Raw genomic sequence first — 25503 nt, 5'->3', positions numbered from 1 at the left:
GTATGGCTATGTATGGCTATGTATGGCTATGTAGGGCTATGTAGGGCTATGTAAGGCTACGTAGGGCTATGTAGGGCTATGTAGGGCTATGTAGGGTCATGTATGGCTATGTACGGCTGTGTATGGCTATGTATAGCTATGTATGGCTATGTAGGGCTATGTATGGCTGTGTATGGCTATGTATGGCTATGTATGGCTATGTAGGGCTATGTAGGGCTGTGTATGGCTATGTATGGCTATGTATGGCTATGTAGGGCTATGTAGGGCTATGTAGGGCTATGTAGGCCTCTGTAGGGCTGTGTATGGCTATGTAGGCCTATGTATGGCTATGTAGGGCTATGTAGGGCTATGTAGGGTTATGTATGGCTATGTATGGCTGTGTATGGCTATGTATGTCTCTGTATGGCTATGTAGGGCTATGTATGGCTGTGTATGGCTATGTATGGCTATGTATGGCTATGTAGGGCTATGTAGGGCTATGTAGGGTTATGTATGGCTATGTATGGCTGTGTATGGCTGTGTATGGCTGTGTATGGCTATGTATGGCTATGTAGGGCTATGTATTGCTATGTATGGCTATGTAGGGCTATGTAGGGCTATGTAGGGCTATGTATGGCTATGTAGGGCTATGTAGGGTCATGTATGGCTATGTACGGCTATGTAGGGCTATTTATGGCTGTGTATGGCTATGTATGGCTATCTAGGGTCATGTATGGCTATGTAGGGCTATGTAGGGCTATGTAGGGCTATGTAGGGCTATGTAGGGCTATGTAGGGTCATGTATGGCTATGTACGGCTGTGTATGGCTATGTATGTCTATGTTTGGCTATGTAGGGCTATGTATGGCTGTGTATGGCTATGAATGGCTATGTATGGCTATGTAGGGCTATGTAGGGCTATGTAGGGTTATGTATGGCTATGTATGGCTGTGTATGGCTGTGTATGGCTGTGTATGGCTATGTATGGCTATGTAGGGCTATGTATTGCTATGTATGGCTATGTAGGGCTATGTAGGGCTATGTAGGGCTATGTATGGCTATGTAGGGCTATGTATGGCTATGTAGGGCTATGTAGGGTCATGTATGGCTATGTACAGCTATGTAGGGCTATTTATGGCTGTGTATGGCTATGTATGGCTATCTAGGGTCATGTATGGCTATGTAGGGCTATGTAGGGCTATGTAGGGCTATTTAGGGCTATGTAGGGTTATGTAGGGTCATGTTTTGCTATATACGGCTGTGTAAGGCTATGTATTTCTATGATTGGCTATGTAGGGCTATGTATGGCTGTGTATGGCTGTGTATGGCTATGTATGGCTATGTAGGGCTATGTAGGGCTATGTAGGGTTATGTATGGCTATGTATGGCTGTGTATGGCTGTGTATGGCTGTGTATGGCTATGTATGGCTATGTAGGGCTATGTATGGCTATGTATGGCTGTGTATGGCTATGTAGGGTTATGTTTAACTATATATGGCTATGTAGGGCTATGTATGGCTATGTATCTCTATGTAGGGCTATGTAGGGTCATGTATGGCTATGTATGGCTATGTAGGGCTATGTATGGCTATGTATGGCTATGTATGGCTATGTAGGGCTATGTAGGGCTATGTAGGGCTCTGTAGGGCTGTGTATGGCTATGTAGGCCTATGTATGGCTATGTAGGGCTATGTAGGGCTATGTAGGGTTATTTATGGCTATGTATGGCTGTGTATGGCTATGTATGTCTATGTATGGCTATGTAGGGCTATGTATGGCTGTGTATGGCTATGTATGGCTATGTATGGCTATGTAGGGCTATGTAGGGCTATGTAGGGTTATGTATGGCTATGTATGGCTGTGTATGGCTTTGTATGGCTGTGTATGGCTATGTATGGCTATGTAGGGCTATATATTGCTATGTATGGCTATGTAGGGCTATGTAGGGCTATGTAGGGCTATGTATGGCTATGTAGGGCTATGTAGGGTCATGTATGGCTATGTACGGCTATGTAGGGCTATTTATGGCTGTGTATGGCTATGTATGGCTATCTAGGGTCATGTATGGCTATGTAGGGCTATGTAGGGCTATGTAGGGCTATGTAGGGCTATGTAGGGCTATGTAGGGTCATGTTTTGCTATATACGGCTGTGTATGGCTATGTATTTCTATGATTGGCTATGTAGGGCTATGTATGGCTGTGTATGGCTATGTATGGCTATGTATGGCTATGTAGGGCTATGTAGGGCTATGTAGGGTTATGTATGGCTATGTATGGCTGTGTATGGCTGTGTATGGCTGTGTATGGCTATGTATGGCTATGTAGGGCTATGTATTGCTATGTATGGCTATGTAGGGCTATGTATGGCTATGTATGGCTGTGTATGGCTATGTAGGGCTATGTAGGGTTATGTTTAACTATATATGGCTATGTAGGGCTATGTATGGCTGTGTATGGCTATGTATGGCTATGTAGGGCTATGTATGGCTATGTAGGGCTCTGTAGGGCTGTGTAGGGCTATGTAGGGCTATGTAAGGCTATGTATGGCTATGTAGGGCTATGTAGGGCTATGTAGGGCTATGTATGGCTATGTAGGGCTTTGCAGGGCTATGTAGGGTCATGTATGGCTATGTATGGCTATGTATGGCTATGTAGGGTTATGTATGGCTATGTATGGCTTGTATGGCTATGTATAGCTGTGCATGGCTATGTAGGGCTATGTAGGGCTATGTAGGGTTATGTATGGCTATGTATGGCTGTGTATGGCTGTGTATGGCTGTGTATGGCTATGTATGGCTATGTAGGGCTATGTATTGCTATGTATGGCTATGTAGGGCTATGTATGGCTATGTATGGCTGTGTATGGCTATGTAGGGCTATGTAGGGTTATGTTTAACTATATATGGCTATGTAGGGCTATGTATGGCTATGTATGGCTATGTAGGGCTATGTAGGGTCATGTATGGCTATGTATGGCTATGTAGGGCTATGTATGGCTGTGTATGGCTATGTATGGCTATGTAGGGCTATGTATGGCTATGTAGGGCTCTGTAGGGCTGTGTAGGGCTATGTAGGGCTATGTAAGGCTATGTATGGCTATGTAGGGCTATGTAGGGCTATGTAGGGCTATGTATGGCTATGTAGGGCTTTGTAGGGCTATGTAGGGTCATGTATGGCTATGTATGGCTATGTAGGGCTATATATGGCTGTGTATGGCTATGTATGGCTATGTAGGGCTATGTAACGCTATGTAGGGCTATGTAGGGCTATGTAGGGTCATGTATGGCTATGTATGGCTATGTATGGCTATGTAGGGTTATGTATGGCTATGTATGGCTTGTATGGCTATGTATAGCTATGCATGGCTATGTAGGGCTATGTATGGCTGTGTATGGCTATGTATGGCTATGTATGGCTATGTAGGGCTATGTAGGGCTGTGTATGGCTATGTATTGCTATGTATGGCTATGTAGGGCTATGTAGGGCTATGTAGGGCTATTTAGGGCTGTGTATGGCTATGTAGTGCTATGTATGGCTATGTGGGGCTATGGAGGGCTATGTAGGGTTTTGTATGGCTATGTATGGCTGTGTATGGCTATGTATGTCTATGTATGGCTATGTAGGGCTATGTATGGCTGTGTATGGCTATGTATGGCTATGTATGGCTATGTAGGGCTATGTAGGGTTATGTATGGCTATGTATGGCTTTGTATGGCTGTGTATGGCTGTGTATGGCTAGGTATGGCTATGTAGGGCTATGTATTGCTATGTATGGCTATGTAGGGCTATGTAGGGCTATGTAGGGCTATGTATGGCTATGTAGGGCTATGTAGGGTCATGTATGGCTATGTACGGCTATGTAGGGCTATTTATGGGTGTGTATGGCTATGTATGGCTATGTAGGGCCATGTATGGCTATGTAGGGCTATGTAGGGCTATGTAGGGCTATGTAGGGCTATGTAGGGCTATGTATGGCTATGTAGGGCTATGTAGGGTCATGTATGGCTATGTAGGGCTATGTAGGGCTATGTATGGCTGTGTATGGCTATGTATGGCTTTGTAGGGTCATGTATGGTTATGTAGGGCTATGTAGGGCTATGTAGGGCTATGTATGTCTGTGTAGGGCTATGTAGGGCTATGTATGGCTGTGTAGGGCTATGTAGGGCTATGTAGGGTCATGTATGGCTATGTATGGCTATGTAGGGCTATGTATGGCTGTGTATGGCTATGTATGGCTATTTAGGGCTATGTATGGCTATGTAGGGCTATGTAGGGCTATGTAGGGCTATGTAGGGCTATGTATGGCTGGGTAGGGCTATGTAGGGCTATGTATGGCTGTGTATGGCTATGTATGGCGATTTAGGGCTATGTATGGCTATGTAGGGCTATGTAGGACTATGTAGGGCTATGTAGGGCTAGTATGGCTGGGTAGGGCTATGTAGGGCTATGTATGGCTATGTATGGCTTTGTAGGGCTATGAAGGGCTATGTAGGGCTATGTAGGGCTGTGTAGGGCTTTTTAGGGCTATGTAGGGCTATGTAGGGCTATGTATGGCTGTGTATGGCTATGTATGGCTATGTATGGCTGTGTAGGGCAATGTAGGGCTATGTAGGGTAACGTATGGCTGTGTAGGGCTCTGTAGGGCTATGTAGGGCTATGTAGGGCTATGTATGGCTATGTATGGCTATGTAGGGCTGTGTAGGGCTGTGTAGGGCTATGTAGCGCTATGTAGGGCTATGTAGGGCTGTGTATGGCTATGTATGGCTATGTATGGCTATGTAGGGCTATGTAGGGCTATGTAGGGCCATGTAGGGCTGTGTAGGGCTATGTAGGATTATGTACACTCCTTCTAGTAAGTAACGGGGAACCACTATATGATGCTTACACCACGTACCTACCTTTTTTCTCACGAGAACATCGCAATCGATTGCGGGCGCAATTTTAAGATGGCGGCGGTATGGCGGGCTTTATCTATGTAGGTCCTTGAAAGTTCGATTCTTGGACAGTGCTTGGAGTCAACCGAAACTGGACTTCACCACCGTGGCCATTAATAAACCTGCTCTTTCACACCGCTCGCGGAAAGTATGGCCAAGTATAAAAGTTACTTAAGATGTTACTTTTCTTCAAGTTTATACACTCGATAAAATTGCGGGCGACATAATTACAAGAATCTTTACTGTAGAATGAGCACCTTAGTCTTTACTGTAGAATGAGCGGCTTAGTTCATAACAACGAACAACGAACAACACTGAAATGAACAGTGAATGAACAGCGATGTTGGGGTCTTTGTTTAACTTCATATTTGCATAGGTTAGCGAGTGAACATTTTACCAGTTTATTCCTTCCTTTTCTTCAAGTTTATACACTCGATAAAATTGCGGGCGACATGACTATGTATTTCGGGCGACATAACTCTGGTTCCGGGCGATATGACTTCGGGCGAGATGACTTTCGGGCGACTTGACCGGTTACCCTTCAGCTGGTTGATTGAAATCGATGTTTGGCACAACGAGTAAGGTCGCTGAAGGTACTGGTAGTCAAAATTGAAACAGTTGATCAATGATGGATCTTGGTGTTCATTCTGAACATTTTACAGGGCTAACTCTTTACGGAGTTCGCTCACGATGAGTATGAGGTGAGCTCGCTTTCTTACGGGGCTATTAGCCCACCTAAGACAGTGGCGGCCAAACTGAAGCCCGATGCGTTGACAAAATGTTTTCTTACGACCGCCCCACCCCCTTATCTCAGGGTCTGGATGACTGCCCCCCCTTCCTCCCCGCCCCCCTTATTTGAAGGTATGGATCCTCCACTGTAAGAAATCGGGTAGTATATTTTGTGCTTATAAAGTGGACATTTAGAAGTATTAAGTTTAAGCCTACTTTTTGTTTTCTGTGCATACATTTTTCTTTTACAAGTTCAGTACAGTTTTACGTTTCCTGGTGTATCTGGAAATTCCCTGCTAGCTAGCTAGTTGGGGTATAGTAAGATTTCCGTATAACCACAACATTTATTATACATGCGGCATTTTCATACTTTTTCTCACAAATAGTTAACACGAATAGAGTCAAAACATGTATGCATTATAAATGAATGCGTTTATATGGAAATCTTACTATTCCGGAATTTGTTAACAGTTTAGGGTGCGTTTCTTTTCTAAAATCCGAGATCAGATCAAAAATCCAATAGGATGTTTTGTTGACAAAAGAAACAATGTATCCAAAAAAGGGATTATTTTTCATTCATTTCCATAGAAACGACCTACGATATCGACAGTATCCTGGAGACGGAATAACACGGCTGCTGACAAGGTTGCAAGTTTGCTGATCTCTCATTGTATTCTGGACGGTTAGCTTTAGAATGCTACTTTAGACGGGCCAAATTAAGACAAGTCTTGAAATAAGATATGTCATAATTGGGAAAGTAAAGTCTTCCAAGATGTGCCGGTGAAGTTGTGTAGCAGTTTTTTGCTTGTAACCAGAACAATGCAGGGCCTGCTTGTACTGCGATTTTACCACGCCGATAAAACGGATAAAATGGATTGTTTTATCCATGACTCTGGTAAAAAAATGGCCGTAAAGATAAGCAGTCTTGTCAAAAAGTTGATGTTTGTATTAAAATTGTTTTGAGTTTCCACCAGCAATATTCATTCTTTTCGGATCCACAGTAAAGAAACACTTCGGATCATGTATTCAAAGTATTCGGTTTTGGATATGATCAAAGGTCATCAAAAGAATCCACCTCCATTGTGGATCATTTCAACCAATAATCTGAGTTTTGGATTTTAGTAAAGAAACAAAATGTCCTTGTTTAAATTGAAAAGTCCAAATTTGGATTTTAGTAAAGAGAGTACTCATGGCATTCTAAAACATAGATATGCAGAGTTTATTGTATGGGACTGGGATCTTGTTGTCAGTCTTGTCAGGTATTTAACGACAGGTAGGTTTCTCAAGTGGGAAGACCATAAGAAATATTATAGTGGCATAAAAGGATCACAGAAGAATGGTTTATCGTGCAAAGAGGGCACTCTTCTCAGTTTTAGGTATCAGAAGTTATAATTATAAGGGGGAGGGGGGGGGGGGGGTAGCACACCGAACCACCCTAGCAGATCCTTGTCTTTTGTAACACTTTCAAGTGATGATCATCAAACTTAATAGTCATACATGGTTTGTTTCCCTTTGTCTGAACCAATTGAAAGGAAAATATAAATAAACGTAAATGGTAAAAGAACAGTAGTCATCTGAAATTTCTTCCGTAGTACCATAACATTCTACTTGCTTGTGACAAGCCAAGAGCTTCTGAGCTTTATCAAATAATCCTGCATCATAAAGAAAAAATGGTTGCTACATTTATGGCCCTTGGTCAGGACAGAAGTTTCTTGGTTTAGCCATAGTGGCCACTTTGAAAGTGCAAGCAAACTGCACACAAAAAAGAGAAGGATTTGCATCCTATATATTTTATGAAAGTATGCTCAAACTTTAAAACTCAAATGAAATTTCGTAACTTATTCTAGTCTTGTTGTATGAAGAAATTTAAAGCACTGAATATCAAAGGTCAAGAGAGCTACGGTTGAATGTGACAAGAAAGTATTACCTATTTTGACCTTTAAAGCTTTTTATTAACTTTAATTTCAAAATGCTCCTCTTTGGTTTATTCTGTAGATAATGTGATGGAAAGTGATGGCAAAGAAACTAACTGTTCTGGAAAGCAACTGAAAACGTATGCATACGTCATGCAGGTACAGAGTTGTTGTCTTGCTTGTTAAACCTATGTTGCTTCAATTTGTTGCCACCACTGTCATTGTTACTATTAATAAGCTCCCTTTAGTAAGTGGCCAAGGAAATAAGTTTACAGTGCTGCTGGCAAAGTCTCTCTCATTATTTGCGATTCTTTTTGGGTACTTAACAAAATTCCTTTCTTGAGCTATATGTACAATCAAAGCAATCATAAATATATAAATAAAAAAATAACGATAACGATTGGAAAAAAAAAGGAGAAATTAAAGTTGACTCTTCTTGGCTAGAGGTCATATTTGACAGTCTTACATTATTTGTAAAACTATTTTGCCGATATTTTCATTAGACTCCATTCTTTTGTGAGCAAGCTGGATTTCATCTATGGTGAAAACTGAATCCACAATAGTCTTGAGTGTCCCATTTGCAAACTGTGGAACAATTTTGTCTGAAAACTCCTCTACCAGCTCTGTTTTGTACTGCATAATGATCAAAAAGTACAGTGAGGCACCATAGGTATTGAAAAGTGGTACACGCTCCCTTTCACCACTTCAGTACAGTTTGTACAGGTTTGAACTTGGATAGAGTCGCTTGGAATTAAACTTCATTCATTTCCATAGAAACGACCTACAATATCGACAGTATCCTGGAGACGGAATAACACGGCTGCTGACAAGGTTGCAAGTTTGCTGATCTCTCATTGTATTCTGGACGGTTAGCTTTAGAATGCTGCTTTAGACGGGCCAAATTAAGACAAGTCTTGAAATAAGATATGTCATAATTGGGAAAGTAAAGTCTTCCAAGATGTGCCGGTGAAGTTGTGTAGCAGTTTTTTGCTTGTATCCAGAACAATGCAGGGCCTGCTTGTACTGCGATTTTACCACGCCGATAAAACGGATAAAATGGATTGTTTTATCCATGACTCTGGTAAAAAAAATGGCCGTAAAGATAAGCAGTCTTGTCAAAAAGCTGATGTTTGTATTCTTGTGTTTTAATTAGTAATAATATACACGAAAAAATTACTCAATTCTGATTGGCTGAGAAAGGAGTGCAGCTCTTCTGTAACACGAGTGCAAAATGTGTAACACGAGTGCAAATTACAAATGCTTTCTGATTGGCTGAAAACACAAAAGGAACCAACAAGAACCAATCAGATTAGAGCTGTTTTAGCAACAAAAATTCAAGAAAATGGCCATGTTTTTCAGCAGGTAACCTGCGATCAGGCGAATTTTTTTTTTTTTTGGCGGGGGAAAAAAAAAATACGTCTGATACAATTGTTTGTCAATTCGTCTGCCGCCCCCTAATTAAAGGATCTGTCAACGGGAATGTTGGCCACGTCATCCGACAAGCGTGAGCCAATCAAAATTTACCGGAAGTAGCTTCGTTGGCGGCAAATTTACAGATTAAGGCGCGAAATGTCTCTGGACCAGCTGTGCAGAGGTTTGTGCAGAGGCGAGTTAAGCAGGCTTATTTTGTGTCGTGTCGTATGGCAGTTTAAGATGAGTTTTCCTAAGAAGGTGAACAAAACATGTCACTTTTGTGCGATTAATGTTTCATCTGGAGAAGGCACTGTTCCTCTCTTTAAGCCAACGAAAAACAAAGAGTTTTGCGGGAAAAGTTTTTGTAAAACTGGAACTGTCATCCTCTCCGATCTTATTAACAGCGTCGGAATAGATATTGATTCTACCTCAGAAAGTGACTCGTCACTGTGCAAAAAATGTGCAAGGAAAATTGTCAATTGTTGTACTATGTTTCATGAGGTGGAAGAAGGATTTATGTCAAAGATCGTTTCTGCGAGCGAAACAAACGACGATGAATGTAGCGGTGGTGGAAATAAGCGTCTTCACAGTCAGAATTATTCACCAAGCGGGTTAACTCCTGGTTCTAAAAAGCAGAAAGGTTCTTCGTCCCGGAGAGCAGAAGGTGGGAGTCGATCGAGGAAAACGCTTTTTCAGTTGAATTCTGCCTGGTCGGCGCAAGAAAAGCTGGACGATTCTGTTGTAAACTTAATGTGTTTACCAGTGACAGAAACTGATGTGAAAGATGATTACTCGTCAGCAGTTGTCAAGGTGGGGGTTTACCTATTCTATTCTTGTTGCTTGCACTTATGTTTATATTCCAGAAGTGAGACTTACTTTGTTTGAAATATTCCGTGATCTTGGTTACTATAATGTAACTAACTGATACACGCTGTGCCCTTTCACCTTTCTTCGCTCTCACGTTTTTAGCCGCTATTTTCAAACAATAATTGACATAAATTGAGAAAAGGAAAGAAAGAGAAAAGATTTAGACGTTATAAGAAGGTAAAGCCGTTCTCTTTTGCAGTGCTCTTTATCATTCCATGTATTGTTGACAAAGCTCAAAGATAAGTTGGACAATTATTTATTTTCCAGTTTTAGAAATCGGCGATCAGGCTGCGGGTTTTTTTTTTTACGAAACTGTACGGAAAAAAAAAAGAGAAAAAAAAGAACGGCTGATCGCAGTTTACAATGAAGTGTTCAATGAATGTGTTCTCAGTCTAGGAGTGAAAGTAAAATTCTGTTGCCAATTTACCAACATGTTCATTTCAAACCTTTTAATATTCTAACGTGCTTAAAATAATTTGCGATGAGACCTTCTTTTACCGATGTACTGGCGGTAAATCACTTTCCCTTCTTTTTCTTTTTCCAGATATTTATTGCATACCCAAATGGACGCGTCATTGAGCATGAGACTAACCCTGAAGAAAAAATGCTTGTCACAAATTTGGCTTTAGAAAATTACAAAGCTGCTGCACATAGTGTTATGAACTTTGAGGCACTGAAAAGTAAAGTCCTGCTTGAACTGGGGAAACAAGTAAAAAGGGAGATCAAACGTTACTCGAAAGACCCTTCCAACGTGTTCAAATATCGTGGTAATTTAGAGAAGCTAGCTGAGTTCACTAATGAAAGTCTACTTAAAGATGTAGAAGAGAAAATCCCCTCACTGCATACCTTTGTTAAGGCATCTGTTCAAGGTTGCCAAAAAGTGAAAAATCCTGTCAACCAAGAGGCATTAATTATTTCCAGTTACCTCAATCTTTGGATGCCAATTTCCAACTTTGCGTATCGAATTAACACAATTCTAGTCCTCGGGGGTTGCAAGAAGGAAGAAGTCGACTGCTTCCACAAGTTAGGCCTTTCCAGTCACCCCAACACCTTGCGTAATATGCAAAAAAAAGCAGCTGCATCTTTTGACAAGTCAGTAAATGAGTGGAAAATTGACACAGTGAACCGCCATAACAAAATCAAATTACTTGAAGAAGTGATCAATAGTCTCAGCGAAAAAGATGAAAATGCAATGGAAATTTGTACAGTCGATTTTTCCTTGGATGCTGTTTCTAAATATAAGAATTACAGTGATGCAGTTTACAGAGCTTGTAAGGAAATGCTTCCACGGAACCAGGATGACCTTATTGAAGATACTGACGTGCTCTCTGTATTGGATACACTTAAAGGAGAAAAGACCCAAAACTTCAGGTACTATAACTATAACTTGAAAAAATAGAAATTAATAAAGCTTTTCTGACAAACACTGGCAAGCAAAAAAAGGGAAAAGAATGGGTAAAAAATAATTCAGACGACAAATTTTGTTACAGTGGTGACAGAATACGGTATGTGTTTAAAAAACCTTAATGCATCATGATCAGCAGGCGGTTTATCTTAAATACTGACATAAGCATGTGAGCAAACAAACTAGGTAATTCAAGAGATAAAGACCATTATAATGCATCAACTCAAACCAAGCCACTTATAGAAAAAATTATCCAATGAATAATTAACAAAGAACAAGGTATGGTGATATCATTTGTCAATGAACCAATGATATTAAAGAATACAAACACTTCAACAAAATTTGAACCCAATTAGAAGATGTGAACTTCTTTGGAAACCTAACTGCATGTAAGCTTTGATCCTACATTTTGCTTATTTTCAATGGTTTTTATAGTAACCTAACAGGTTTTCAAGCTCTTTAGTTCAACTAAACTTGACAACTGTGATATTTTGATGCTCAGAGAAAGGAATCTGTGGAATAAATATAGTGGCAACACTATAGTATTCAACATGATCATCCTCTCTTCTAAGATAGTGCAAGAAAATTATAACCATGTTGTTTTTGTTTTAATGTGTAGGATTGTGGGGGATAATTGGGACCTGGAGGTAAAAGCTAGATGTCAGACCAAATCACAGAACAACAAATCTCTGCATTACTTCCACGCGTATGCTGTGAAAGACAGGGTCATTCCCAAGGGGCTATCTAACCAACGACCACAAAAGGGTATTGATGAAGTAGAGATGCAGGAAATTTTGCCAACTGCTGAGGTTCAAGAATCCATTTTATCAGACCTATGTTGTATAATTCCAAGAGTAATTGCTGAGTATTTGCCACCCTACAAAACCTTCAGGAAAGCAGTTCATTATCATATACCCCATGCACACTCACAAGAGATGACAGAAAAGTCAGAAGCGGTAAGCTGTCAATGCATGAAAAAATGTTTCAGTGTTAGAGTATGTTGATAAAACACATTGAAGGTTGTCCAGCAGACCATTCAACAGTTGTGTGATTAGTTTCCAGGCCTTTCAAAGATAGCGAGGGTGGGGAGTGACCGTGTTTTGTGTGTAACAAAACAAGGCCTGCACCCCCAGCTTCGTTTCTATTCAAAGGCCGTTCTGAGCCGTAGTTACTAAAACAAGGAATGACCTACAATGACCTACAATGACCTACAATGATCTACAATGACCTACAATGATCTACAATGACCTACAATGACCTACAATGACCTACAATGATCTACAATGATCTACAATGACCTACAATGAGCTACTATGACCGAACGTGTAATCCCTGTAATGAACTAAAATGAAGATTTTAGAAAAAGACAAAAAAAAAAGATCAGGGGACGTGTGTCGTAGTTACTAAAACAAGGAATAACCGACAATGACCTACAACGGCCTACAATGACCTACAATGATCTACGATGAGCTACTACGAGCTACAATGACCTACTACGAGCTAAAATGAGTTAAAATAAGCCCTACAATGAGCTAGAAAATGACAGACAATGATGTTTGTCGTGTGTCACGCTTGGACGTGACACTAGGCTCATGGTATCAAATTGCCGAGCACATTTTGAAAAGGCAAAACAAAAATTGTGCCTGATCTCAGGTAACTCGAGAAACTTGAAAATAGATTATTGCAATCGCGTTTTTACCGGTATATCACTATTATACCCTGTATTGACGGAAGTCATGCAGGCACTTCCTCATTTGGCCTAGATGGGTATGGGCCGCTGAGCAGGATATGGATTTTACTATTTAGCAAACAGAGCATCCTGTTGGACCGGAAGCCATTTAAAGGGTCTTATGATGTCTTATATAGGCCAGGGTACTTAAAAAAAAATGAACAATTTTTCTTTTGAACAGGGTCAGAATTTGAAGGCCTTCTTTGTTCACCTCTACCCTTACGTCCCTTGAAGATCCCCCCGGATCGACTGTTGGGGTGACTGTGTTTGTTCAATTTGTTTGAAAAAAAGACAAGACGAAATAAAACTAATGGGAAAGGTTGCAAGGGATGGTTTGGACAAAAGTCACAGTATCATCATACATGTATTATTACACTGTAAATTTATCTCCAAACGTAATAATTAGAGGTGCTGTCATCGTTAAATGGGCTGTCATGCAGTAGACTAAACGCGTTACGTTTACGCACACGTCCCCTGATCTTTTTTTTTTTGTCTTTTTCTAAAATTTTCATGTTAGCTCATTACAGGGATTACACGTTCGGTCATAGTAGCTCATTGTAGGTCACTGTAGATCACTGTAGATCATTGTAGGTCATTGTAGGTCATTGTAGATCATTGTAGATCATTGTAGGTCATTGTAGGTCATTGTAGGTCATTGTAGATCATTGTAGGTCATTGTAGGTCATTGTAGGTCATTCCTTGTTTTAGTAACTACGCAGTGACATTATCACCTGATGATGACAAAGATCACAGGAGATTGGTTCATCGTGCAATCAGGGAAAACTTCTCAGCTTTAGGTATCTATATACAATAATATATACATTTTCTTTTCTTTCCTTCTCACTGATTTTTTTTCTTTTTTTTTTTCCCTCAGAGAGAAGGGTGGGGTGGGGGTGAGGGTGAGGTTGGTAAGAGTGAGATAACCTTTGTCATGGTTCAATTTTATCCTTGGTGAAAATTTTATTTTGCTTTATTTTGGAGTATGGTGATGTATGTTAATCAGGTTGAAATAAAGAAAAAAAATTAAACCAACGACAAAATTGAACTACAACAGCCTTTTTGATCAATCTTGTCCCCCTCCCAGGGTCATCTCTTTCCCTCTCAGAGTGAGCAAGGAGCGGCAGAGCTAGGAGAGGCCATGAAGACAAGGTTGCTTTTCACTAACATGTCCCCAGCTTTCCTTTCTACACTTAACTGCGCTTTCCAAAAACACGTGAATTCTGAAGTTCAAAAGCCCGCTGATTTTTGTGTTCTTCGCTGCTGTCAATCATCTAAGTGAACCCCTTAGGAATTAGAAGTTTGCTTCAATGGGTTCAAAATTGATTTGTGATGGGTGGATTTCGATCCGTTTTGTGTGTTTCTGTATTTCAAGGTTCATTGCTTGTGATCGTAATTATGACTGAGAGCAGCAAAAAACGAAATTGTGAAGGCAGCTTTTGAAATGCAGAGTTCATGCGTTTTTTTGAAAAGTGCAGCAAGTTGACCTTTCTCAATTGTACACTGTTTTTCATGCTCTGCTAATTATGTTTTCTATGCCCATTCATTTTCCTTCTCCTCGTAATAATATTCATCGAAGTACCTTTTCTATATTCAGATGTGTAACTTCCATAATCGTGTACAAAAAATGGGTAGGAAAATGGTGGGGAAAATTAGTCCCGTTGAATCCTGAGTTTTTTTAACCTCTCTGGGAAAAAGAAATTAGCCCTATTTCTGGAGGGTTTGAAAAATCTGGGACAGTGTATGACAAGGAAAGGGAAGAAGGTTTTGATTGAAATTATGGGGCATTAAAAAACTGAGGGTTTAGAATTAAGCCAGGGTTCCTTTGTTAGTATTTTAGTGAAATACCGTAACAAAAATCAGTTTGTTATTGGTTAGTATATTTAAACTGCATGCTGCTGGTGATGAGAAAAATAATAATCAATTTTTGCTCAGGTATTACATGTAGTCCTAGAGAGCTATTATGATGTTTTTTCATGAAGGCCCACTGCTTTTACGTTATGCTGTAGTCATTTGAACGCTATATTTTAGTCAATTTTTTAGAAGTTTCTTTAAAGGTTTACGCAGAATTTGTTAATGTGCAAAAGTATGTAATTTAGTTTTCATCATTTGTTCATTGCTTGTACATTATAGGAATTGATTGTGACTGATAAATCAAAAGTTGAATTATCAAAGCTACATTTTCTTGAATGAAAAACACGGTCTTTTGTCCTCAGTTTAGCCCCCGGAAAGCTGAAGATCGCATTGTAGGGCTTTGAAATTTCAAAATTTTCTGGGGTAGCACATGACTCCCCAGACACCTCCCCCCCCCCCCCCTAGAAAAAGGGGACTAATGGCCCGTTGTTGATACAGTCGGTTACTCTATTCAAAGTTGCTGGCTACGTCAATTTTTATTGAAAGCACCAGCTGGTATACAGTGATTATAACGTACTTTGATTTGGTCTTAACATTAAAGAATTCCTGTAGTTCACTTTATTTTATTAAGGCATTCATCTTTATATTTAACATACATGTATACATTTTTCCAGCCTATAGTCACAGCAAGCAACGATAATATTTCCTTGAGTTACAGTTTTAGAATCAACACTTATCATAAGAATTCTTTTGTCTTTTCTAGACAGGGAATAATAAGGGAAACAAAGACACTATGGATGCCATCAACCTGTTGAGCAAACTCCGGAAGATCAAACCAGGCATGTTTGGTTATGCTGGAACAAAAGATAGTAGGGCTATCACCACTCAGTGGGTCTCTGTCTACAGGGTCAGGGCTGAACAGTTACAGAATCTTAACAGCACCCTAAGGAATTTGTGTGTTGGGAACTTTAGATATTGTAAAGAGCCTCTAAAACTTGGTTTTCTGTCAGGAAATCAGTTTATTGTCACACTTCGCAATGTTACTGGAGATCATAGTACAATTGAGGAGAGTTTGGAGTCATTAAAGGTCAATGGTTTTATCAACTACTTTGGTCTGCAACGGTTTGGAACCACGTCAGTTCCAACACATAAAATAGGTAACTACTATGTTTTGTTGTTGTTTTTTTCTTCTGCTTTTTTTAAATTTCCTTTCACACAGCCACAAGGAACAACCTCATTGATACCTATATGTGAGATGTCTGTAATGTATGCAAATTCTATTTGAGACAACAAGCGCCTTGTACCCTAACCCACATTATCATGTCATTAACCACCCCCCCCCCCCCTTCCCCCACCCTGGGTGAGAAAGAAGGCTAAAAAGCCTTAATTATTTGGGGAAGAAGCATGAGTATATTTTCTTATTCTTCAGTTGGTTTGTCACCTTGCTTGTAACCTTGTAGCCACATGGCAACTGGATAGTCATGTTGGTGGTCAATGAAACTATTTTTTTACAAATAATTTGCATGAAAAGTTAATGGATTTAAGTTTATTCATGACCACCAACATGGCTGCCATGACTTCATTTGGAAACCAGCGATACTTTGCCTGCTGCACTTGCACACTGTCACATGACCTTGAAACAATAAAATGACCTTGAGAGAACAAGTTGTAATACTTATAAAATAATCCCCTCAAAATGGGTTCTGTTTGTGCCCTCATGCCACATTGCATTGAATCTGTTCCCAAGTGACTGTGGCACAATAGTGCTCCTGAGAACAATGTTATTCAGTCAGTAACACATGCCACAGGCGGTTTGGTAGAAATAGTGACAGAGTTCTTCCATTAGGAATCGAACCTGTGACCTTCTGGTTACTAGTCGGGATGCCATCACATTCCCATCATTTGGTTACTAGTCGGGATGCCATCACATTCCCATCATTTGGTTACTAGTCTGGATGCCATCACATTCCCATCATTGAACATAAGCAGGGTGTTTGTTACATGAACCTAGTTTAGTGGCCTTACAAGTAGCTCTTACGAGTCTCCTGTAGCTTTTTGGTACAGCATCTGGACTAGTAAACCAGAAGGTCACAGGGGGTACTTGGATTTTTTTTCTTTCAAGTAGCCTGTGTCACTGACTCAGAGCTCAGTCATAGCAATATTCCACTGATATTGTTACCTCTACGTCTTGCGTCCCTGACGCATGAAAATCCCAAAAGGCAGAAAACAATTTATGGCATGCATCCCGTAGGATGTAAAGATTGATCAATTGATCTGAAAATGTATATTTGTACAAATATCCGGCCTGTAATTATGGTTGTTGTTTAATGATGCATATTTCTCTTAGCCTTTGTTGTGCTTTGAAATAGAAGGACTATATTCTAATTTCAGTATACTGTAAATAAAGAGTTTTGGAGTCTGTCTTCAGATTACAGTGAAACCTGTATTAAGTGGACACTGTATTAAGCGGACACCCTCTATTAAGCGGACAGTAGCTGAAGTACCCAAATTTATTTCCCTTATTTACCTCAAATGAAACCTTTACTAAGCGGACACCCTCTTAAGCGGACAGTAGCCGAAGTACCAAAATTTATTTCCCTTATTTACCTCAAATGAAACCTTTCCTAAGCGGACACCTCTATTAAGCGGACGCGGACACCTAAAAGTACCTGAAATGGTCATTTCTATTATTGCCAACCTGTATTAAACGGACACTTGTAATTAAATTCCACCACCCAACATGCCAGACACCGGAAATGCGAAAGATTGCCTCGAATTGCCACCCACAAATTTTTCGATGTTTACATTAAAAAACGTGACTTGACGAACTTATTTGATTAGTTTCACAGTACATGATTGTTTTCTATTTCGTTTTGTTTGTATAGAGCTTGTTTCACTCATCTAATTTCTTCAAATTTGAGTTGTAATTCATGTTTATGGTACTATGATCAATTGGTTCACTTTGATTAAGAAATTAATGCAAACGTCTACCGTCAAAGTCTCTGGGAGTATTATAAACGCTTCCACTGTTCATTTGAATGGCATTTGACACCTCATTTTACATTATATATCGAAACCTATATTAGGCGGACACCCTGTATTAAGCGGACACTACAGCATTCCCCGAGGGTGTCCGCTTAATACAGGTTTCACTGTAACCGTTTGGTTACATATTTTAATTTCAGATTCATTTTTTTTAACAGGGACTTATGATTTTTTAGAAGATGAGTCCCAGGACTCACCATAACTATTTGTAACAAAATCACTGATATTCTAGTCCTAGCTGTATGTAGGATGTTTGTCACATGAACCTAGTTTAGTGACCTTAGCTCAGTCTTCTGTGGCTCAGTGGTAGAGCATCGGGACTAATAACCAGAAGGTCCTACTTGCAGGTTTGACTCCTGTTGGGCGTACTCGGATGTTTTCTTCCAAACTGCCTGTGTCATCGACTGAATAACATCTTCCTCATCTATTCACCAGGCTAAAATAGTATTATTATTCACCATCACATTTCTATCTATAGTTCTCCTGTTTTGAGGGAGGAGCTTACTTCACTTTCTAACCCAGTGCCGGATCCAGACCTTTAGATAAGGGGGGGGGGCAGTTTGGTCCAAAAGTAAGGGTGGGGGGGCCCTCCCCTGGGTCCACCACTGTAACCATACATGTTTTTAATGCAACACTTCCAGGTCTTGCATTGCTTCTAAGCAAATGGTCAGAAGCGATTGATCTCCTTCTAAATCCACGCGATGGGGAACCAGATGACTTAAGAACAGCTCGTCAGCATTGGAAGGACACTAAGAATGCCAAAGAAACTCTGACAAAGATCCCCAGAGGGAAGTGTATAGAGAGTGATCTCTTACAGGGTTTGGTTAGACATGGCCCATCAGGACTGGTCAATGCTTTGCAGAGTATCTCCAGGAACACAAGACTCATGTATGTTCATGCCTATCAGAGCTATTTGTGGAACTCCATGGCCTCTAAACGTATTAAGGTATTTGTGACGTTGTCTATTATTATTTTCAGTGATTCTTCTAGTAATTTTAAGTTTTACTACTAAAAGTTATAAAATAACTAAGATAGTACGCGCGCTCTGATTGGCCGAGAGGAGTGTTTGCATCAGAGTATGTAAACATGGTTGTGGCCTCAAGTTGTTTGGCTTTTCGCGCGCTAATCACGCAAGCACAAATTTGAAAAAGTTTTCGAGTTCAAAACTCAAAACGTTTACTTTATTTACCCATTCCTTCGTCGGCTTAAACTTGGAAAATCGTTACAAAGAAGGTGTGTATATTTTTCTTCGCTTAAGCTGACCGTTTTAAGCGAGAAAAATCCGTATTTTGCAAAGCATCTTTTTGCAAAACAAGAACTGATTACGCGTGCAAGACTTCGTGGACAAGATTTTGCGACTGGTAAGAATTTCTCTTTTAATCAGTGCCATACAAAGAGTTTTGCGTTTTTTTCTCGGAAAAGTTATTTTATAAAAGCAATAGAAAACTTTTTTCCTGAGTTTGCATAGCCTGATATAAACACTCGAGGCGTTGGGAGAATTCTCGACAGTTATGCAAACCCTCGACTTCGTCTCGGGTTTGCATAACTGTCTCGAATTCTCCCAACCCCTCTCGTATTTATATCAGGCTATGCAAACACAGAAAACGTTTTCTATTGCTTAAATCGTGCATGCTTTCACTTATAATCCAAGATGCGGTTACTGTAAGAGCTTAGCCATTCAGACATTAAGCTGATTATTTAAAAAACACAAATAGGCCGACCTACATAAAAAAAAGCCAAAGGTGACATAGCGGGTATGTTAGGCTTTCTTATAGTACATACATGTATACATAAATAATTGTTCTTGCATCATATCATGCGCATATCCGGATAAAAGTCAGAATTTGTTTTAATGCCAGTTTAGAGATTTTAACCACATGATTGAAATATTTTTTAAAAGCGTGAACTCGAAAATATTGATCCAATAAAAAGTTTTGAAGAGACTACTAGGTACAGGTGTATAGAAACTAGTATTTCCCGTGCTCTGTTAATACCAAAGTACAAAATATTTTTGCTTTTACTTCGTGTTCGCGGACACAGATGACGTAAAACAAAAGACCTCTTTATTTTCTGTATTTTTCAACTGCGTGCGGTGGACATGAATTTGTGCAAAGAGCAAGCACCATTTGAAAATATGTTATCCAAAAAATTCAAACTAGGCAACGAGTAGTTCCTTTTCCCTGAAAGGATTAGTATCGAGCTAGCGACATACGCCAGCGCGCGTGAAAGACGCCTCCTGCGAGGAAAGGCGAGAAGCGTGTGACGTTTGTGGAACGCTCTTGCCGTTGCGTATTAAGCTCACTCTACTCTCCTGGAGTGAAATCAGTAAGATACGCGTCGTCGAAATTCAACTAAAAACACGGATTTTGGGCCAGCTATGTAAAACGTTGTAGGAACAAATATGGAATAGCCACCTTGGCCAACGATCTTGTAATCTCTACTGAGCAAGAAATTGTTAATGCCAATACAGTCAAACCTCTTTAATACGGACACCAAAGGGACAGAACCAATTGTCCGCTTTACAGAGGTGTCCGTATTATAGAGGTAGGGAAGGTATGATTTTTGGCATTCCTGGGACCAAACGAACTGTTCTTAATAGAGAGGTGTCCGTAAGGAGAGGTTAGACTGTATTTGTTTAGCCAGCTCAAGACGTTCAGGTTGTTAAAACGGCGCAAATGACGCTGTACTTCACTATCTGAACACCTGGAGAAGGCTCATATTTGTTACACTGTATTAGGACTATGGATTGCAACCTGTCAAAGGACACCTTGTAGGGGCATCAAAGAAGTCAGCTGATTGTACAGTTAACAGTGGTGGGTTTCAGAAACTTTGTATTATTTAATGAACTAGGTTTTGATCAAATTATCTCGTGGATGATCCCATTTTTGTTCGATTTCTCTTTGATTTGTTTTCCTATTTAATGTTCTATGTCAGTTCTCCTTGGTAAGTTGGCGCTTTAGAAAGGAAAAGAGGGCTGGGCCGAGTTACTTTCGCAAAGACTTCTGGGACTATTACAAGGGACAGGGAAAAACAGTAGGCCATTTGCACGATGACGTCATTTTATTACTACAACTACTAATACCAGAATACTTCAGTGGTTTGCTTTCTTGTGCAAATGAGGGCTTTGTTGTTTTAAACCTCGCTGGGATTACCAAATTTAAATATGAAAGGAAAAACGAAAAGGATTTTGGTAGTAGTAGTAGTAAAATGACCCGATCGTGCAAATGGCGTTTTGGCCAATAGCTGATGATCGGTACGTCCCCAGTAACGTTTGTACCAGAAACAAGAAATACGACCGTAATGTCAACCTCGATGTCTAGGAAACGAGTTGAAGGAGAAATAAAACAGTCAAACTTCATCTTTGCAAGTGCATCACAATTTTGTTGCTTGTCTTGTCACTGCATGACTACAACTTTAACCTGAGATCAGGCCCAATGTTAGCGGTTCTCATACATTCTCTCAAACGGCTACCGCTAAAAAATCTCTTTTCGTTTCGCCTTGCCCGCCGGAATGTTATTTACAAAGCGAAACAAAAACTGAGCCTGATCTCAGGTTACTACAACTTGAACTTTTTTTGAAATTTACCAAAACACATTTCATAAATTTTACTGCCTCTATTTGACGTTGGATGCTCTCCCCAACTAGCGATTCAACCACAGGACTTTGCTTTGACTTCAAATGACAATTGAATGGGGCGCAAATAAAATCTCGATATGACAGATATTTTAATCTTAGAAAATGTGAAAAGGACTACAGAGTGCACTGATTACCACATATTGCGCGAATTTTACGGAGGTGAGCTTCCTTAAAATGGGCGCACCAGAGTTGATGACCTTTCTTAGTCAAGGTCCCAACAGTGCCTACCTTTAAGACGGTTGACTACTCTTTCCTTGTCAGTTTTTTTTTACTGTATGTGGTATATCGCATTCCAAACACTTATCAAGAACATTGGAAATGCATTATAAGCGTCTGGGACGTTAACATTTTCTTTGCTTAAACCCGCTAATGTTTCCCGCTCGGGAACTTTGCCAATGAAGCCAGCTTGAGCGCTGTTCGAGATAAGTCAACTTATTTAGAAATCCTAACTACACCGTTATTGCAGACAATCCCCAAGTGGAAGATGTGGTGGACTTCATTTCCGAACCCAGTCGCACCGCGGTCACTGTGCTAACGGAAGAGCATCTAACATCCGGGCAGTACACCATTCATGACGTCGTTCTTCCACTTCCTGGTTACGATTCAAAGTAGACAGACTGCAAATTATCTTAGTTGCTAAAAAATATATATCTACGGGTCGCAACTGTTCATCAGTAGGATGCCTAAAATGCGTGCAATTCCACAATTGGTTTCGGCTCCATTAAATCCTATACCAATTGCAGAACATTTTAGGAGGAGCCACCCACCATGTGAGCACAGTCACGGACAATGTATAAGTGAGGAAAATAACGCAAAGTAAAATTAAGACGTTAATAAACGAACTAAATGTACACGTCAATTAAATAAATAAAGAAATAATGCGCGCGCTCAAAATAAAATTGTACGCGCACACGTACCGAGATACATCTGAAATACAACACTAGGTAATAAATAAGTAATGTAAGGATACGATGGTGCAATTCAAGGCTGGATTGCTAATCTCATCTCCCGCAGGGCTGCACCATACTTCTCGACGATAAGACCATGGCGACTGAAGAATTTATTAAATGATGTCTGAAGTAGCTTGGTTTCAAAGCCTTGCTGTCTGAGTCGTAATGAAAGTCCACGGAGTCTATTGATGAAGTCAACTTTGGACGTGCAAATTCTAGCATATCTCACCAGTTGAGATATATAAACACCGTAAGCTGTTGTTTACCCAGACAACCACATGAAAGATCACTACAAAAAAATCATGGCTGATGATGGACTGGACATCAGTAACATGCGGCATAAAGTGAAAGATTATTCTCTGTCTGGCGCTTATCGGTAAGTCTACTTAACAAAAGTGGAACGGTCGAGTGTAGTCTTGAATAGGGCTTTTTTTTTACAGTAACCGACATTTCGACATTCAGTGCGGCGTCACAGGTGCATCACGTCAGTTGATCTTATTGGAACCATGATGAAAACCCTTCTTATTCGTTCAAAATATTCCTGTTTCGGATTGGCATAAATCCCTTGGCTTATTGTTTAAAACCAGCTAGCGTTGACCAAGTTTGGAAGATGTTTGGCGGCCTTAATACAATCCACGCCAATTGACCTCTCCAGAAAACACCATAACATACCATAATACTGTTTGTTGGTCACTCCAAAATTTTGCTTGAGCATTGTTTTCAGTTTCTCTTGAAGCCATTTTACTTCGCAAGAGAAACTAGTACTGCAGATAATGCTTATGCAAAATTTTGGAGTGACCAACAAACAGTATTATGGTTCGTTATCATGGTGTTTCTGGAGTGGTCAATTGTACTGAAGTGACGTCGACAGAAATAGGGGCAGCAGAAGGCGCGGTAGGTCAGCTCTTTTTACCAGGGCTGGAGAAGATTTTACTCTTTCGCAAAACTACCACTCAATAGTTAACAATTGCTATTTAAAGAATTTCTGCTAGACTAAACGTCCCTTCATATCCTGAGATTCCCGAGGAATAGACCAATGATGTGAACACGGGATCTTTACGTAGATCGAGGTAAGCACGCTTTATTAAGTTGGAAATATTTTGAATGAATAATAACTGCAACGGTTATTGAATTCGGCTTTTGAATGATACATGTAGAGAATTAGGCATATCTTGGAGGGTGTTATACGCCTCCTCGGTCTGCATAATTCTTCATATTATAACTCTGCCACTCAGCTCTATATGAGCACGCATTTTCCCACATTGTTCTCGATACATTTCCATTGGTGCAGTGAGGAGAACTTGTTTTACAATCAAAAACTCATTTTACTCGATTTTTTTTACAACCTTCATGTTTGATTATATTCGATAACCAGTCCGGAATATCCCTAAATTTAAGGACAGGGCCAACTGGTCACGCGGCACTTTTCAACCAATTATGTTTATCAACAAACAAATCAAGACATCGCCCCAGTGATCAAAAATTTTAAAAACAGCGGACGGAGTCGGACAGAATCAGTCATCGTTTCGAGGCTCTCAGGCATATCTTTAAGACTTTTCATGAGGCATGCACAATTTTTTTAAGTGGACAGCGTATCAGAAGCCATATTGGAAGTGTCTTGTGAAATATTCAGCACATTTTGTGGCTTATTTCTTCTTTTAAACAACGCGATGTATAGGTGAGATTTTGGTCGGTTTTCAAGGTAGGTGAACAAGCATCTATTATTTTTTCGATTCACAGATTTTTTGCGAAGTTCTAGATATTTTTCCTCGATTGTCACATCGGTTAACTTTTATCATGTTGAAAGTGGGGATGGTAGACAACCTAGAATTTTGGTAGACAATTTTTGAATCGGCCGAGGTCCAAAACACGCACGTTTTCCACTCCCGGGTCTCTCACAGAGCCGTGTTATTACCTTTTTTTCGCATTAGTACGAGCCTTTGCCGTTTTTCTTTTCAAGGCCAAAATAACTTTATTAGCGTTATGGATATTCAAGTCCAACATCTCGCCTCACTTTGCCGAATTTGCGGGGATGAAATTGAAGATCACAAGCGCAAGGTAGATACTAACCGCTTTGTTTCTGAAATTCACCAAATCTGGAAAGATTTAATGCTGTTTGATTCTCAAAATGTTCATCCACCAGTAAAAAAACAATCAAAGAAAGAAGGCAAATTTCAACTGTAAATGATGTATTTCGCTACTCATTGAACATGCACTGATTATCTGGGATAAAATTAAAACATTGCAGGTACTACAGCAACCAAAGAAAGCACCAGATGCGTGAAGTCAACACGAAACAACACAAAAAAACAAACAAGAAAAATCAATAAATTTGAACTACTTTTTATTCTGGTTATGATGACTGGTTCTTTGATTCTTGACCTGTAGAAGTTAATAGGTAGTACTAATCTTGTTTTGTGCGATCTCAACAAATTTTCACACTCTCTTTATAAGGCTATTTTTACACGGGACCAGTTTGCTTGTATCAAAAATCTTGCAAGCCACGCCATTGAAGCCCACGAGCTCTGCGATCGGTCCGGAATCAGTTCGAACACCCCAATGATTCCTTGCAATGATTAATGTTCTTATTCTCTTACATGAAATGTTTTCTTTGAAATATTAAATGTGAAACCTAGACGAATACTGTAAGCTCATCTTTAATTCTGTCCGACTCCGTCCGCTGTTTTGAAAATGATCACTGGGGCGATGTTTTGATTTATTTGTTGATAAACACAAGCGCGCCTTCTCACTGGTTAAAAAGTGTCGCGTCACCACTTGGCCCTGTCCTTAAATTTAGGGATATTGCGGACTGATAACACCAACCCTTACCTGGGTGAAACAAGAAGTCGCCCTTATTTTTGAACTGAAGTTATTCTGAGGGAAAGTGAACTAAATGCGATTTTCGTTTCTGCTTTAGCCGAATTTTTTGCCACAGTTGGAACGTGGATTTTTCCAAAATCGTCATTGAGTTGCTAACAACAATTGTACTGCAAATCATAGTTATTATGTATTCCCAATCATACTATTCTTAAAGAATGAATCACAACTGAGT

At 40.0% G+C, this 25503-nt stretch overlaps 1 pseudogene; it reads left to right on the top strand.

The window, feature by feature from the left end:
- The window catches only part of LOC140948782 (pseudouridylate synthase 7 homolog), a 119714-nt pseudogene extending 96883 nt beyond the window's left edge, over nt 1-22831 (top strand).
- Nucleotides 22832-25503: the final 2672 nt, after the last annotated feature.

This window comes from Porites lutea, chromosome 1, assembly GCF_958299795.1.
Source record: "Porites lutea chromosome 1, jaPorLute2.1, whole genome shotgun sequence".
Taxonomy (NCBI): domain Eukaryota; kingdom Metazoa; phylum Cnidaria; class Anthozoa; order Scleractinia; family Poritidae; genus Porites; species Porites lutea.
This window is presented reverse-complemented; position numbering and strand designations above follow the sequence as displayed.